Source organism: Heptranchias perlo, unplaced genomic scaffold (assembly GCF_035084215.1).
Source record: "Heptranchias perlo isolate sHepPer1 unplaced genomic scaffold, sHepPer1.hap1 HAP1_SCAFFOLD_50, whole genome shotgun sequence".
NCBI classification, from domain to species: domain Eukaryota; kingdom Metazoa; phylum Chordata; class Chondrichthyes; order Hexanchiformes; family Hexanchidae; genus Heptranchias; species Heptranchias perlo.
Genome location: NW_027139516.1, coordinates 5,081,431 through 5,095,801, shown reverse-complemented (window position 1 = coordinate 5,095,801; position 14,371 = coordinate 5,081,431).

Genomic DNA, 14,371 nt, shown 5'->3' with positions numbered 1-14,371 from the left:
GGGCATCACACTTTAAGAAGGATGTCAAGGCCTTGGAGAGGGTTCAGTGGAGATTTACCAGGGTGATACCAGGGATGAGGGACTTCAGCTATGTGGAAGGATTGGAGAAGGTGGGATTGTTCGCCTTAGATCAGAGAAGGTTAAGGTTAACCTAATAGAGGTGTTGACAATAATGACGGGTTTTTATAGAGCAAATAGGGGAAATTGTTTATTCTGGCAAGTGGATTGATAACCAGAGGTCATAGGTTTAAAATAATTGGCAAAGCAACTAGAGGGGAAATGAGGAGAATATTTTTCACACAGGGTTGTTAAGCACTACCTGAAAGGATGGGGTCCCTTTTAGAGGCTGCCTTCGTGTCAGAGACTCCAAATTCATATCTTAACTGGGGAACTGCAGGAATAAGGTGAAACAGGTTTGCTTCTGTCTCTGGATTCAATGTACAAGGTGGAGAAATCTGTAAAATTTATAAATGATTCTCCAGGAGTGAACATGGTCAAAACAATTGTATAAAAACTGTAAATGAAGCCGCTGATTTTCGGACCATTCCTTTCTGAGCACAGCTTTTAACTTTATTCCTGAGAGAGGTCTCATTAAGACAAGTTCTGAACTTTGAGATGTTTGTGATATATCCACGTCATCATTTACATCGGAGTCAAAGCTGCTGATGTAATGTGTTTGTTTAAATGACTGTAACTAATAGCAATGATCAGGGGTATAACCGAGTCAGTGGAGATTTACCCCCTGTATAAATCAGGGATCGCTGTAATGAATCCACACAGACTGCCTGCCGGAGCTGCGGTTTCCAGGCCAACAGAAGTCATTGCTTCTAACAGAAATGGGATATTCAGTAATGTATCAGATAGAATGTATTTATTATCCAGTTCTTGCAGCCGTTGGGGTTCCAGGTAAGCCATTATCTCAGCTGTTCGTGGTGTAAATCCATATTAACTCTGCTGCTGTACTTGGCACTATTATTCTCCCATCGTGTATTACGCAGTGGACTGTTCTGTTCTATCAGTTGATCGACTGTCCTAAGTCTCTTGTCTTTTTGTCTTGCAGCAGCTGCATTGTATGCGTTATGATCTTGTATATCTAACCTTGTCATTTTTACTGAAATATTCTCCGCACTGAATGTTTTAGGATTAGGTGTCTGGGTTAATATCATACCACCAGGAGCTGTTAACAGTCTCATGTTGTGGAACTAATCTCTCCTGCAATATTTTTTCATAAATGTGTTTTCAGTGATTGGTCATAGGACAGCTCACGTTCTCGGTGTTACAAGGTGGCAGCGCAATGTCCTCCCTCCCAGATAACATGGTTCAGTTTAACAGAGATTTCAATGTATTTATTGGTAATCACTGTTATGAAATTTTATTTCATTGTGTGCGTATCTGACGGCGCTTCAGATGTCTGGTTACTGAACTGAGTTTGATGCTGATTCTTTCACATCTCATTCTCTGAATAAATGTGGATGATTTCACTGTAAAATGCAATATTTTAAGGTTATGTTATATCAGTTTGCACTTTATCTGTTGGAATCACGAGCCCTTCTATTTATCTGTCGATTGTTAGTAGCAGCGGTGATGTTGGTGTTTTGTTAATGGAACAATGCCGCCATCTAACGCTGTACTTTGTAATTACAGGAGAAGGAATTAAAATTATTGTGAGGCATGTCTGGAAGAGGGATTCAATTCTGTTTATTCCATGCATTATAGATGAAGTGAACAGTGTAGGTGAACAGGTGGAGACTTGGATGTGGACATATTAAATTGTTCACAGATGCTTCACCATTTAACAAACTGACACTAAGAATAGGATCGTTAGAACACGGGGCTGGTGAAGAGAAAGCAGGCGCAGGATGTTAGGATTTACTCGGATGTGAAACGGGGCATTGAGAAAGAGAGTAGAGGCAGTGCGGAGCGAGAGAGGACGATAGTGAGAAGGAAAACCAGAGGGAGGGGGAGAAGGAACAAGAAAAAGAGAGAGAGAGAGAGACAGAGAGAGAGGGGGAGAGTTAGAGCGGCAGCGGTGTGAATAATTCAACGGAATGAACTGGTGAAACTTCCAGTACAATTATGAAGAGGAAATGTAACTTGAAGGCGTTATTAGGATGTTGTCAGATTGTGAGAGTTTTATTGTACTTGCGCCAGGTGTGTTTATCGCTATCAGGTCCTCAGTCTGTTTATGTAAATATTCCTCTCACTGCATAAACTTAATAGAAATGTATTTAAAATATAAGATCAGTGATTTCTTTATCGCATCGAATTATTAGGATATTGTATTCCAGAAGCTGTGTGTCCGCTTAATTCAATAAAGAAAGAGGCAAATTTAATTAATGCATTTTTAATTTGATTTTAATTGATTATGCTAATTAAATTTATTGAACACATTATGTAACCAACGAGCAGTTTATTGACACCAATAATCATAAAAAATAATGGTTGTATTTACTAATTGGGTTGCGTTACCGGGACCTATAGATTAGATTCCCTCGAACACTCTGCTGCATTCTCTCCCTGTGAACCCCAGCCTCTCCTCCCATTGCATTGAATTCTCTTTTACCTTATTCATTGCTTCAGTTTATCCACTTTCCTGAAACATATGCACCTGACTCCCCTCCAGCTCCAACATGTCATTTTCCTTGACCCCTCCCAATCTCACTCATTGGATCAGCCTCCAGCTGCCTTTCCCAATCCAAACCGAAGCTTCAAACTCAGCATCACGGATGTTGTTCTTTCCGTTTTGTGTCAGCCCCTGTCGACTCTCTTAACCCAGAGCAGTAAAACAGCAGCATTTCCCCCTGTCCCCTCACCTTTCCGGCCCTCGCTCACTTTCTCATCCATCTGGAGCCCAAATCAGAATTTAACCGGTCCATAAAACAGCTTCTACCTTCCCCACCGGCATTGCGCCCTCACTCAGCCTTTCCAGTGGATCCGGTGCTCACTTTATTCACTTTCTGTATTAATTTCCCAATTCATCATTGATCATTGTATTTAAAAACATTTCTCTGCCTTAAAGCGCTGCTCAGATCAGTGAATCAGTTTCCACAGTTTGATGCTGCAACAAAGATGGAAATTTGACCCCAGATTTTATCAAACTGTTGAATTGACTCCAGGTTTGATAAATAACTTATCTGCATCTGTTTCTCTTACAGTTAACTTGGTGGCGATTGTGATCCTGACCCGAGGAAAGTGCGGACTCTCCAAATGTGTTACTCGCTACCTGGTGGGAATGGCGGCGGCCGATCTCCTGGTCGTTATCACTGATGTCATAATGAAGCGCATTGTTGAGATTTATTTTTCAGTTTCCATTACCCCCGTGTGCAGTCTTATTGTCATCCTGAGTTTTACAACCATAGCGGCCTCTGTCTGGTTCACAGTGGTTTTCACCTTTGATCGATTTGTGGCCATTAGTTGTCAGAAGCTGAAAACAAAATATTGTACTGAGAAAACGGCGGCTGCTGTTATCGGGGTGGTGAGTGCGCTGAGCTGTTTGTTAAGCATTCCCTGGTACTTTGTTTTTGACCCGGAATATATAATGGACAATGTATCCTGGGGTTGTGTCTGGAAACCGACCTTTTTCACTTCACCAGCATGGGCAGCGTTTGAATTGTTTTATTTTGTGTTTACGCCTTGTCTCCCATTAATTCTGATTTTGCTGTTCAATGTTCTCACCGCCAGGCACATTTTAGCGGCCAGTAGAGTCCGCAGGGGACTCCGGGGCCGCAGCAATGGAGAGAATCACAAGGATCCAGAGATGGAGAACCGAAGGAAATCCATCATTTTACTGTTCAGTATATCAGGCAGCTTTATATTGTTATGGAGCACACTTGTTTTTTATGTTATCACTGCGCATACATCAAACGTCCAGAACTATTCTGCCAGTGATATTGGGTCAGTTGGATTCATGCTTCAACTTCTCAGTTCCTGCACCAACACGTGTATTTATGCTGTGACCCAGACTAAATTTAGAGAGGAGCTGAAGAACGGGGTGAAATACCCACTGAATCTATTTGTTGCATTAGTAAAATCATAGAAATATCTGAAGACCTTTCATCCGAAATGAAATAAAAAGTCAATGAGAGTGGATTTTCACGTTTGGCGGTGGCGTAAGGCGGGCGGTAGTGGATCGGGCGCCCGTTATTCACCGCGCCTGATTTTACTATCCGTTGACATCAATTAGTTCACGAAAGTAAATGCTATCAATCCAATAATGTAAATACATTTGGAAATGCCGGACACGAATTATATTTAATATTTTACCCGACAACTGCGGTGTTGTGAAATGATACAAGATGTGATTTTGACATGAAATAGTTTGCTGTTATTAGTCTGGAAATAATATGATTTCAATATTAAATGTTTGATCCTGAAATGAATAAAATCAAATCCTCCTTTTCGGTTGATGATTATTTCCCATCACACACACTGCCCGGTGGGATGGACTGAGGGTGAGCTGGGACATTTGTTTTGACCAGAACAGAATAATAATGGACCAACACCCGGACCGTTACTAACTGGTAAAATATTAATGTAATTTCAAACTTCAATGGGGAGTTCCGGAGATCGTTTCCTCTCTGAGCTGCTGTGCAGCAATGTTTACTCACTGCAGGGAGTTTAATGGGACATGAGTCTGGACCTGGTGACACAGATCTATAAGGAAACCTCCTGATACATTTCTGATACGATCAGGAGCCGGGAGATTTCGCACGGCCGCAGCAGGCCAAGGGAAAGCTCTCCTGCTTCTCCTGGCTCAACAAATTATAAGTTAAAAAGAAACTTCTCAGTGTTCTGGACCACTCAATGCCCATCGAAAGGGCGGCTCCTCCACCCATTTGTAACCAACATTAAATGGTGTCCCACGTACGTCATAATACTCTGATTTACATATTACACGTGGCCTGACCAGGATATTTCCCTCCACATGTTTTGAACCGATGCAGTTTGAATCAATGGACCAGCTTGTGGGCTTCGAAGATTGATACTCGGGCGGAGGTCCGGCCGCTCCTCTCAGGACTCGACCCACGATGGCGGAGGCAGGAAAGTCACCGATAAATGGACTGTAAGTGAACTGACACCATTTACTAGCCTCTACCACCCCATTTCCGCCAGGCGGGGATACTTAAAATCGGCCACACCTTTCCTGACCTACGCCCTAGTATCAATCTTCGAAGCCCACAAGCTGGTCCATTGTCTCAAACGCCACCGGTTCACAACACGTGGAGGGAAATTTTCACCATTGCTTGGGGCTGATCTGGGAGAGCGGATCACCCGCCTCTCATAGAACCGGCCCGATTTTAATTTCTGCTCCGTCCAAGCAGTGAAGGTGAAATTACCCCCACGTCTCTGACCCCAAGGTTCGACAGGTGTGTGCAAGCCATTCAGACAGTGTTTGCCAAACACTGACATGAATGTGGGAGATTGAATCCTTGTATTCATGTAAAAGGTGATAATCCCTCTCCACGGAGACTCATCCCCTATACCGTAGAGTCGAAGAGGAGTTCATCCCCAACAGCTCGGTAACACAGGACGCTGAGCTGTCTGGGCAGTTGTCCAAGATGCACACCGAGACAGATATTAACTGCTGCTGGAAGACCATCAACTCGGTCAAGGAGGCCGTTTGTTCCTCCAAAACCTGCTGGTCTTCCAGCCGAGGGAACGGTCCGTGGCTAAGTGTTGGCCACTGGCACATTCCAAGATCCAGTATTACATGCTGAGGTGCACACTGAAGCGAGGTGCGGCCTACACAAAGGCTTTATGGGGAAAGGCAACCGTTTAAGGCTATCCCACCTTGTATTATACAGCATGTATTACAAGATATGTACTGTGTTTTGAATTGTAATAATGGAAACGTATGATGTGTAATGTATTTGTTTTGAATCGTAATGTTTACATTGAACTGTGTGTATCCATGAATTTTACGAAATAAAGTATATTTTGAAATATTTTAAGAAAGTTCCAGTCTCACTATGTCTGTTCTTATTGGACACCAAAGAGTGGAAACAGAGCCGGATCGTAAAGATGTGGGAGGTTATACAAATAGCATCTATTGCAGGCACCAGGTGAGAAATATGGAGTATTTTCTAAATGGTGAGAAACTAGGGACTGTAGAGGAGCAAAGGGGTTTGGATGTCCAGGTACAGCAATCAATAAAAATAAGTGCACAAGGATAAAAAATGAATGAAAGATCCCAATTTCGAGGCTGTCATATCCCAAGGTATCGCTATCAGGTACTCAGCCAACTCTCTAGAATTTGCTGATACAATCAGGCCCCACTGCCTCCCTCGCTGGTCCATTCCATACAGCCAGCAGCACCCTCTGCATTAAGAAAGTTGCATTCAAGCATTCTGCTCATCCTATGCCCCAGGTAGAGAAGACTAATAGTGGCGGGAGGACCCAGACCATCAGCCTCATGTGAGTTTGGACATTTCTGTTTTTAATTCAGATTATTGTATTTGCAATTTTTTCATTTTTTTGTACATTTCTATTTTTATATTTTGAACAAATTCTCCAAACCCTGTGCGCAGTGAGTGCTGACTCCGGGCCCTTTGATTGACAGCTCTCACCTCCGCCCGCCTTCGTCCTGGGCTGACTCCTCCCATCACGTGACACGCGGCACCGTCTCTCACATTTGCGCGCTGACATCGCGACGCGGACGTGCATCTCCGGCCCGAGAGACGCCGCGCATGCGCCGCGTGGTCCCTGTGCCACATTCCCTCAGCAACAGGCGGGCGCCGGGAGGATGATGATGGTGGGCTCGGGTTGGGAGGTGGGCGGCCGCTGCTGTGGGCGGGGGCGAGGCCGACACAGGGAGGGTCCGCACCCTGGAGTGGACTAGACCCCGTGCCTGGGAACTGCGCAGTGAGGGCGGCCCGAGCAACAGCTCCTCTGACTCCAGGCTGAGCGGCGTTAATGGGGCTGCGACCCCCAGGACGGAGGGACTGAGTCGCCGGGACAGTGGGACCTGTACTCCCGGATGGAGGGACTGAGAACCCCCGGACTGAGGTACTGAGACCCCCGGACAGTGGGACCACGACCCCGGAATGGAGGGACCGTGACCCCCGGGATGGAGGGACTGAGACCCCCGGGACGGAGGGACTGAGACCCCGGGACGGAGGGACCGTGACTGCCGGGACAGAGGGACTGACACCCCGGGATGGTGGGGCCTTGACCCCCGGATGGAGGGACTGAGACCCCCGGGACGGAAGAACTGAGACCCCGGAATGGAAGGACCATGACCCACGGGATAGAGGGACTGAGACCCCGGGACGGTGGGACCGTGACCCCGGAATGGAGTGACAGTGACCCCCCGGGATAGAGGGACCGTGACCCCCGGGACAGAAGGGCCGTGGCTCCTGGGACGGAGGGACTGAGACCCCGCGATGGTGGGACCGTGACCTCCGGGATGGAGGGACCGCGACCCCGGGATGGAGGGACCGTGACCCCCAGGATGGAGGGACGTCCGCGAACCCCGGGACGGAGGGATGGAGACCCCGGGATGGAGGGGCCATGACCCCTGGGATGGAGGGACCGAGACCTCCAGGACAGAGGGACCGAGACCCCGGGATGGAAGGACCGAGACCCCAGAATGGAGGTACCGTGACCCCCAGGACGGAGGGCCCGAGACCCCGGGATGGAGGGACGGAGACCCCGGGATGGAGGGACCGTGACCCCCAGGATGGAGGGACCGTGACCCCTGGATGGAGGGACCTTGATCCCCGGGACGGCGGGAGAGCGACCCCAGGAGCGAGGGGCCTCCACCCCGGGACGGTCGCACCGCGACTCCCGGGACAGTGGGACCGAGACCCCGCGATGGAGGTTCCGCAACCCCGAGAGGGAGGAGCCGCGACCCCGGGACGGTGGATCGCAACCCTCGGAGGGAGGTGGTCTTTGAGACCGTCCATGCTCTGTTGTGAGATCTCTGTGTGTGTCTTGTTCTGTTCGTGTGTTACTACATTGGCTCCCGGTACGGCAATGCCTCAATTTTAAAATTCTCATCTTCGTGTTCTAAAGCCTCCAAGGCCCTCAACCCCTGACTCTCTACCCTCCTCCAACCGATTTAATCTCAACAGACAACCCCATGTCACTCCACCCAATCATGGATTCGACCGCACCCATATATTCCCTCCCGCAGCCAATGTACACTCTACGCTCAGTGCTCGGACACTCAGTCCTGTAAAACACACAGTCAGTGCTGGGACACTCAGTCCTGTAAAACACACAGTCAGTGCTGGGACACTCAGTCCTGTTACATACAGAGTCAGTGCTGGGACATTCAGTCCCGTTACATACACAGTCAGTGCTGGGATACTCAGTCCTGTTACATACAGAGTCAGTGCTGGGACATTCAGTCCCGTTACATACACAGTCAGTGCTGGGACATTCAGTCCCGTTACATACACAGTCAGTGCTGGGATACTCAGTCCTGTTGTACACACAGTCATTGCTGGGACATTCAGTCCCGTTGCATACACAGTCAGTGCTGGGACATTCAGTCCCGTTAAGCACACAGTCAATGCTGGGACACTCAGTCCTGTTATACACACAGTCAGTGCTGGGACACTCAGTCCTGTTATATGCGCAGTCAATGCTGGGACACTCAGTCCTATTTTACACACAGTCAATGCTGGGACACTCATTCCTGTTATACACACAGTCAATGCTGGGACACTCAGTCCTGTTATACACACTGTCAGTGCTGGGACACTCAGTCCTGTTATACACACAGTCAGTGCTGGGACACTCAGTCCTGTTATACACAGTCAGATAAATAAATAACTGCAAACAAAGAATGAAATCTCCATGACCTGATGGTTTCCACCCAGAGTATTTAAGGAAACAGCTCGGGAAATTGCAGATGCATTAGTCATAATTTCCCAAAGCTCTCTAGACTCAGGAATTGTGCCTTTGGATATGAATGTTGAAAATGTCACTCCGTTATTTCAGAAAGGAGGGAGGGAGAAACCAGAAAATTACAGACCTGTCATTTTAACGTCGATTGTGGGGAACTTACTGAAATCTATCATGAGAGAAAAAATGAGTTGGTCAAAGAGAGTCAACTTGGATTTGTGAAAGGCAGGTCATGTCTGACCAATCTATTTAAATTTTATGAGGTCACTAACAAGGTGGACAGGGGAATGTCTATGGATGTTGTCCATATGGACTTACAGAAGGCATTTGATAAGTTTCAGCAAAAGAGATGAATAGAATAAATAAAAAGAAAGGGACCTTGTGATTCGGGTTAGAAATGGTTGGGAGGCCGGAGAAAATAGTAGGGATAAAGGGAATGTTCTTTGATTGGGGGGATATGACAAGTGGTGTCCCCAGGGATCAGTACTGGGGCCTCAGCTTTTCACCATGTTTATCAATAACTTGGATGAAGGAATAGAGAGTTATCGGTACAAGTTTCTAGATGACACTAAGTTATGAGGCACAGTCGGTGGTGTAGATTGGAGCAGGAAGTTCCAAAGTGACAGTTTAAGTGAATGGACAAACTGTGGCAGGTGGAGTTCAATGTGGGGAAGTGTGAGATAATTCAATTTGGATATAAAAAGGAAGCATTGGAGTATTTTCTTAAAGTGAGAGACTGGGAATGGTGGAGGAGCAAAGGGGTTTGGGTGTCCATGTAAAAAAAACACTAAAGGCTAGTGCACAGATACAAAAAGCAATCACAGACTAATGACCTTTATCTCCAGGGCTGGAATACAAAGGGAAGGAAGTGATGCTTCAGTTCTACAGAGCCTTGGTTAGAGCCCATCTGGAGTACTGATCCTCACCAAGGATATATTGGCCTTGGAGGGGGGACAGTGCAGATTCACCAAAATGATACTGGGGCTTGAAGGGTTCAATTATGAGGACAGGTTGTATAAATTTGGTTTGCATTCCCTTGAGGTCAGAAGGTTGAGGGATGATCTGATCCAGATATTTAAAATGATAAAGGGATTCGATATGGTAGAAATAGAAACCATTTTCTCTGGTGGGGGAATCCAGAACAAGAGGACATAACCTTAAATTTACAGCTAGGGTGTCTAGGATTGAAATCAGGAAGCTCCTTTTCACACAAGGGTAGTGGAAATCTGCTCAGGCTGATTAAAGTGGGCCCTGTGATATAATAGATTTTTCTGTCCTGTCAGACTTGGTAATCTTGTAGATCCATCTTTTAAAAAGGTGGAGGAACTCAGTTCTAAGATGGATTCCACTCACTTCATCATAAGTCCTCAAACTGTTTCTCTTATCATCGAGATATCAAGGACTAGAAACACTGTGTTTAAAAGAAAGCTAATTTATTTGACACTTCTACAGAATACGAAACTCCAGCCCAGTTGAAGGGGGTCATTAACATCAGAAACAAACCCCCAACTGTCAGAATGAACATGGTTCAGTCCTGGATGCAGCAATAACAGCAGTAATAACAGCAGAATCAAACACCTGCAGTCACATGCGAACTCGCTGGTGACTCAGCAGGTGGGATGATCAGGTGAATCCAATCCCACACATGGAGCAGGTGAATGGCCTCTCCCCAGTGTGAGTATGTTCATGTCTCAGCAGGTCCCATGTTCTGTAAAAGCTCTTCTCAGAGTTAGAACATTTCAGGGGTCTCTTATCAATGTGAACAAGTTGATGTTCAATGAGGTGGGATGACTGAGTGAACCCGCTCCCACACACAGAGCAGGTGAACGGCCTCTCCCCAGTGTGAATTCGCTGGTGTGTCAGCAGGTTGGATGACCGAGTGAATCCCTTCCCACACACGGAACAGTTGAGCGGCCTCTCCCCAGTGTGAGTACGTTGGTGTGTCAGCAGGTCACTTTTTTCTTTTAAAGCTCTTCTCACAGACAGAACATTTAAAAAGTTTCTTATCAATGTGAACAAGTTGATTTTCAATGAGGTGAGATGACTGAGTGAATCCCTTCCCACACACGGAGCAGGTGAACGGCCTCTCCCCAGTGTGAATACGTTGGTGTGACAGCAGGTGGCATGACTGAGTGAATCCCTTCCCACACTCAGTGCAGGTGAACTCTCCAGTGTGAACTCGCTGGTGTCTCAGCAGGTGGGATGACTGAGTGAATCCCGTCCCACACACGGAGCAGGTGAACGGCCTCTCCCCAGTGTGAACTCGCTGGTGACTCAGCAGGTGGGATGACTGAGTGAATCCCTTCCCACACACGGAGCAGGTGAACGGCCTCTCCCCAGTGTGAATACGTTGGTGTGACAGCAGGTGGCATGACTGAGTGAATCCCTTCCCACACTCAGTGCAGGTGAACTCTCCAGTGTGAACTCGCTGGTGTCTCAGCAGGTGGGATGACTGAGTGAATCCCGTCCCACACACGGAGCAGGTGAACGGCCTCTCCCCAGTGTGAACTCGCTGGTGACTCAGCAGGTTGGATGACTGAGTGAATCCCTTCCCACACACGGAGCAGGTGAACGGCCTCTCCCCAGTGTGACTGCGTCGAGTTTCCAGCTGGGATGGGTAACTGAATCCCTTCCCACAGTCCCGACATTTCCACGGTTTCTCCATGGTGCGGGTGTCCTTGTGTCTCTCCAGGTCGGATGATCAGTTGAAGTCTCGTCCACACAGAGAACACGTGTCTGGTTTCTCCCCGCTGTGAATGGTGTGATGTGTTTTCATACTGTGTAACTGGTTAAAGCTCTTTCCACAGTCAGCGCACTGAAACACTCTCACTCGGGTTTGTGTCTCGGTGCTTTTCCAGTTACACTGATGTTTGAAATCTTTTCCCACGGACAGAACCGATGAACATTTCTCCTTCTATGTTCAAAGGCCGATGATCTTCAGGTGCTGGTAAATTGAGTGACTGTCAGATCTTGATGTCATGTTTGGTTTGAGTTTCCTGTCTGCAAATCCTCCCCTTGTAATACCCTGTAAAAGTAGACAACAAAAGTCCTCATTGTGGATACAGGATAGAAATTCAGAACAGGCAAATCTAATTTCTATGGAACATTCTTCCTGCTGATTCCCCCAGACTGTAAATCCCCGTCCCACACACTCACCCTTCTCCCTCTGCTGAAATTCAAACCCATCACACCATCTCCAACGTTTGGGTTGGTTTGGAGGCCTTGAACCTGAGTTGGGAAATACAATTGGAGAAACATGATACAATTTAGAAACAAAAGTAATTAAAATCAAATAATCAGAAACGGTTCTGTGGGCGACGCGCGCAACAGAACACTGACCCACAACCTACGACTAATGGCAGCCAGAGGGCCCACAATCCCCCGCGCCCCAGAAACCCCTCTATCTCTCTGAGGCGCTGATTTCTCCCGCCAGCGGCTTCTGTTTTGCGCCAAGTGCGAAACAAATTTTGTTTGGGCTGTGGATGAGTGTTTGCGCCCGGTTACACAGCGTGTCCCTCTCTCTCTCCGCTTCAAATGCACTTCTTTCGGCTCACATTCTCTTTTACACATCTAACTGACTGGAACCATTTAAAGCTCCTCTCGACCCATCTTTTGTTTCTTTACTTGACCCATTACCACCCTCCTTCCCCTGCACCATCATCCCTATTGTCGCTTTATCACTCCTGCCCTCCACTCTATCACAGACCTTCCCTTTTGTTCTTTCCCTCCCCCTACCTTTCCCTGGCTCTCCACTTGCTGAAAAACTGTTAAAACTTTAACTTCTTCCAGTTCTGACGAAATCTTAACTCTAACCTGAAGCGTTAACTCTGTTTCTTTCTCCACAGACGCTGCCTCACTTGCTTGGCAGCATTTTATCTTTATATTTCACATTTCCAGCATCCGCATTATTTTGTTTTTGATTGGATAAACCTCGCCCTTCTAAACCCCATCAGAGAATTATCAGCAAGAGGGGATTACAATGGCGGATGACATTACCCAGAATGCCGCGCGGGGTAGAATACGGTCTATCTCCATTCGAAGGGGCGCAATGCGCAGGCGCGGCAAGGGCCGCTGGCCGGAGAAATCAGCGCCTCGGAGAGATAGAGGGGTTTCTGGGGCGCGGGGGATTGTGGGCCCTCCGGCTGCCATTAGTCGCAGGTTGTTGGTCAGTGTTCGATTGCGCGCGTCGCCCACAGAACCGTTTCTGGAAATACAGACTGAGGAATTCAGAGCGGGTTTGCTGAACAGACACTGACCGTACAATGTAGAACAGAGTTTCTCAAACTATTTTTCTCGTGACACAGTGGAAGAAAAACACTCCCCCCAGGGACCCCAAACAATAATAACTTCAGACTGGAGTTTTCATCAAATCCCAATAAAGGTCAGTCCATGCTCGCTGTTCACTTCACTTCAAGTAATAACTAAAATTAGACATCGACGTTGCTTGAAAAACATTTCAATACAGTATAAATACAGTAAAAGAAGATCAGGTTGAGTTTCACTTCCTTAATGTGAGGGGTGGGTCTGTCAGTTAGTCATGATCTCGTTCCAATCTGGATCACAGGATGAAAGTGCTTCACGCATATCAGGTGCGCTGTTGAGTTTCTTTCTCTTGTTTTGAACCTTGTCAACGTCGAAAATCCCAGTTCGCACAGGTAGGTTGTTGTGAACGGCAGCAACAACAGAACAGTAATCATAACAGAGGATATTCTTTGAAAGTACTGATCCAAAAAGATTACAATCTGAATGACTTGTGGCGTGTTTTCAGTGTGCCATCACTGGTGAGTTGCACCGGCTCGTGTTCTTGCTCAAGCATTAAGTTTAGCTTCAATATTGATTCAGGATTTTCGAAAACAAAATGATCTTCCAACCAAAACCTTTCCTTCAAATTTTCAAATCCCTCTGCAGGGAAGTAGCGACTAAAATGGTCAGACAGAGCAGCGAGATGTCACTGTGTGACACATTTCATTTCATTCCCTTTTTCTTCATTGATGCTGTTCTCCTCAATGTGTTGTAACAGTGTGAAGCAGTAAATGAGCTCCGCTCCCATTTCTGAGCGTAACTCTTCAAAAACCCTGCAGTTCAGTGAGCTTCCTTTAAGGAAAAACCCATTCTCATTCCAAGCCATTATGGAGAGTGCAGTGCCCAGAACTGAGCACTGAACTCTAAATGATGCCTAACCAGAGCTCTGTATAACGGTGACATAACTTCCACTGCTTTTTATTCTAATTCCCTTGAGATAAAGATCAAAGTTTAATCTCCATTTTAATTTTTTTTTTGTGATTTAATAATCACTTGTAGTGATTTCTGTACTTGGATCCCGAAATTTCTCTCCTCCCCCACAGTTCCTAGCTTCTTGCCATTTAGAAAATACACTGATCTATCGTTTTATGGTCCAAAGGGATGACCTCGCACTTCCCCACGTTGAACTCCATCTGCCACAGTTTCACCCATTCACTTAACCTATCAATGACCCTTTGCAATTTTCTGCTCCCATCTACAATGTTTACTGTGCTACCTA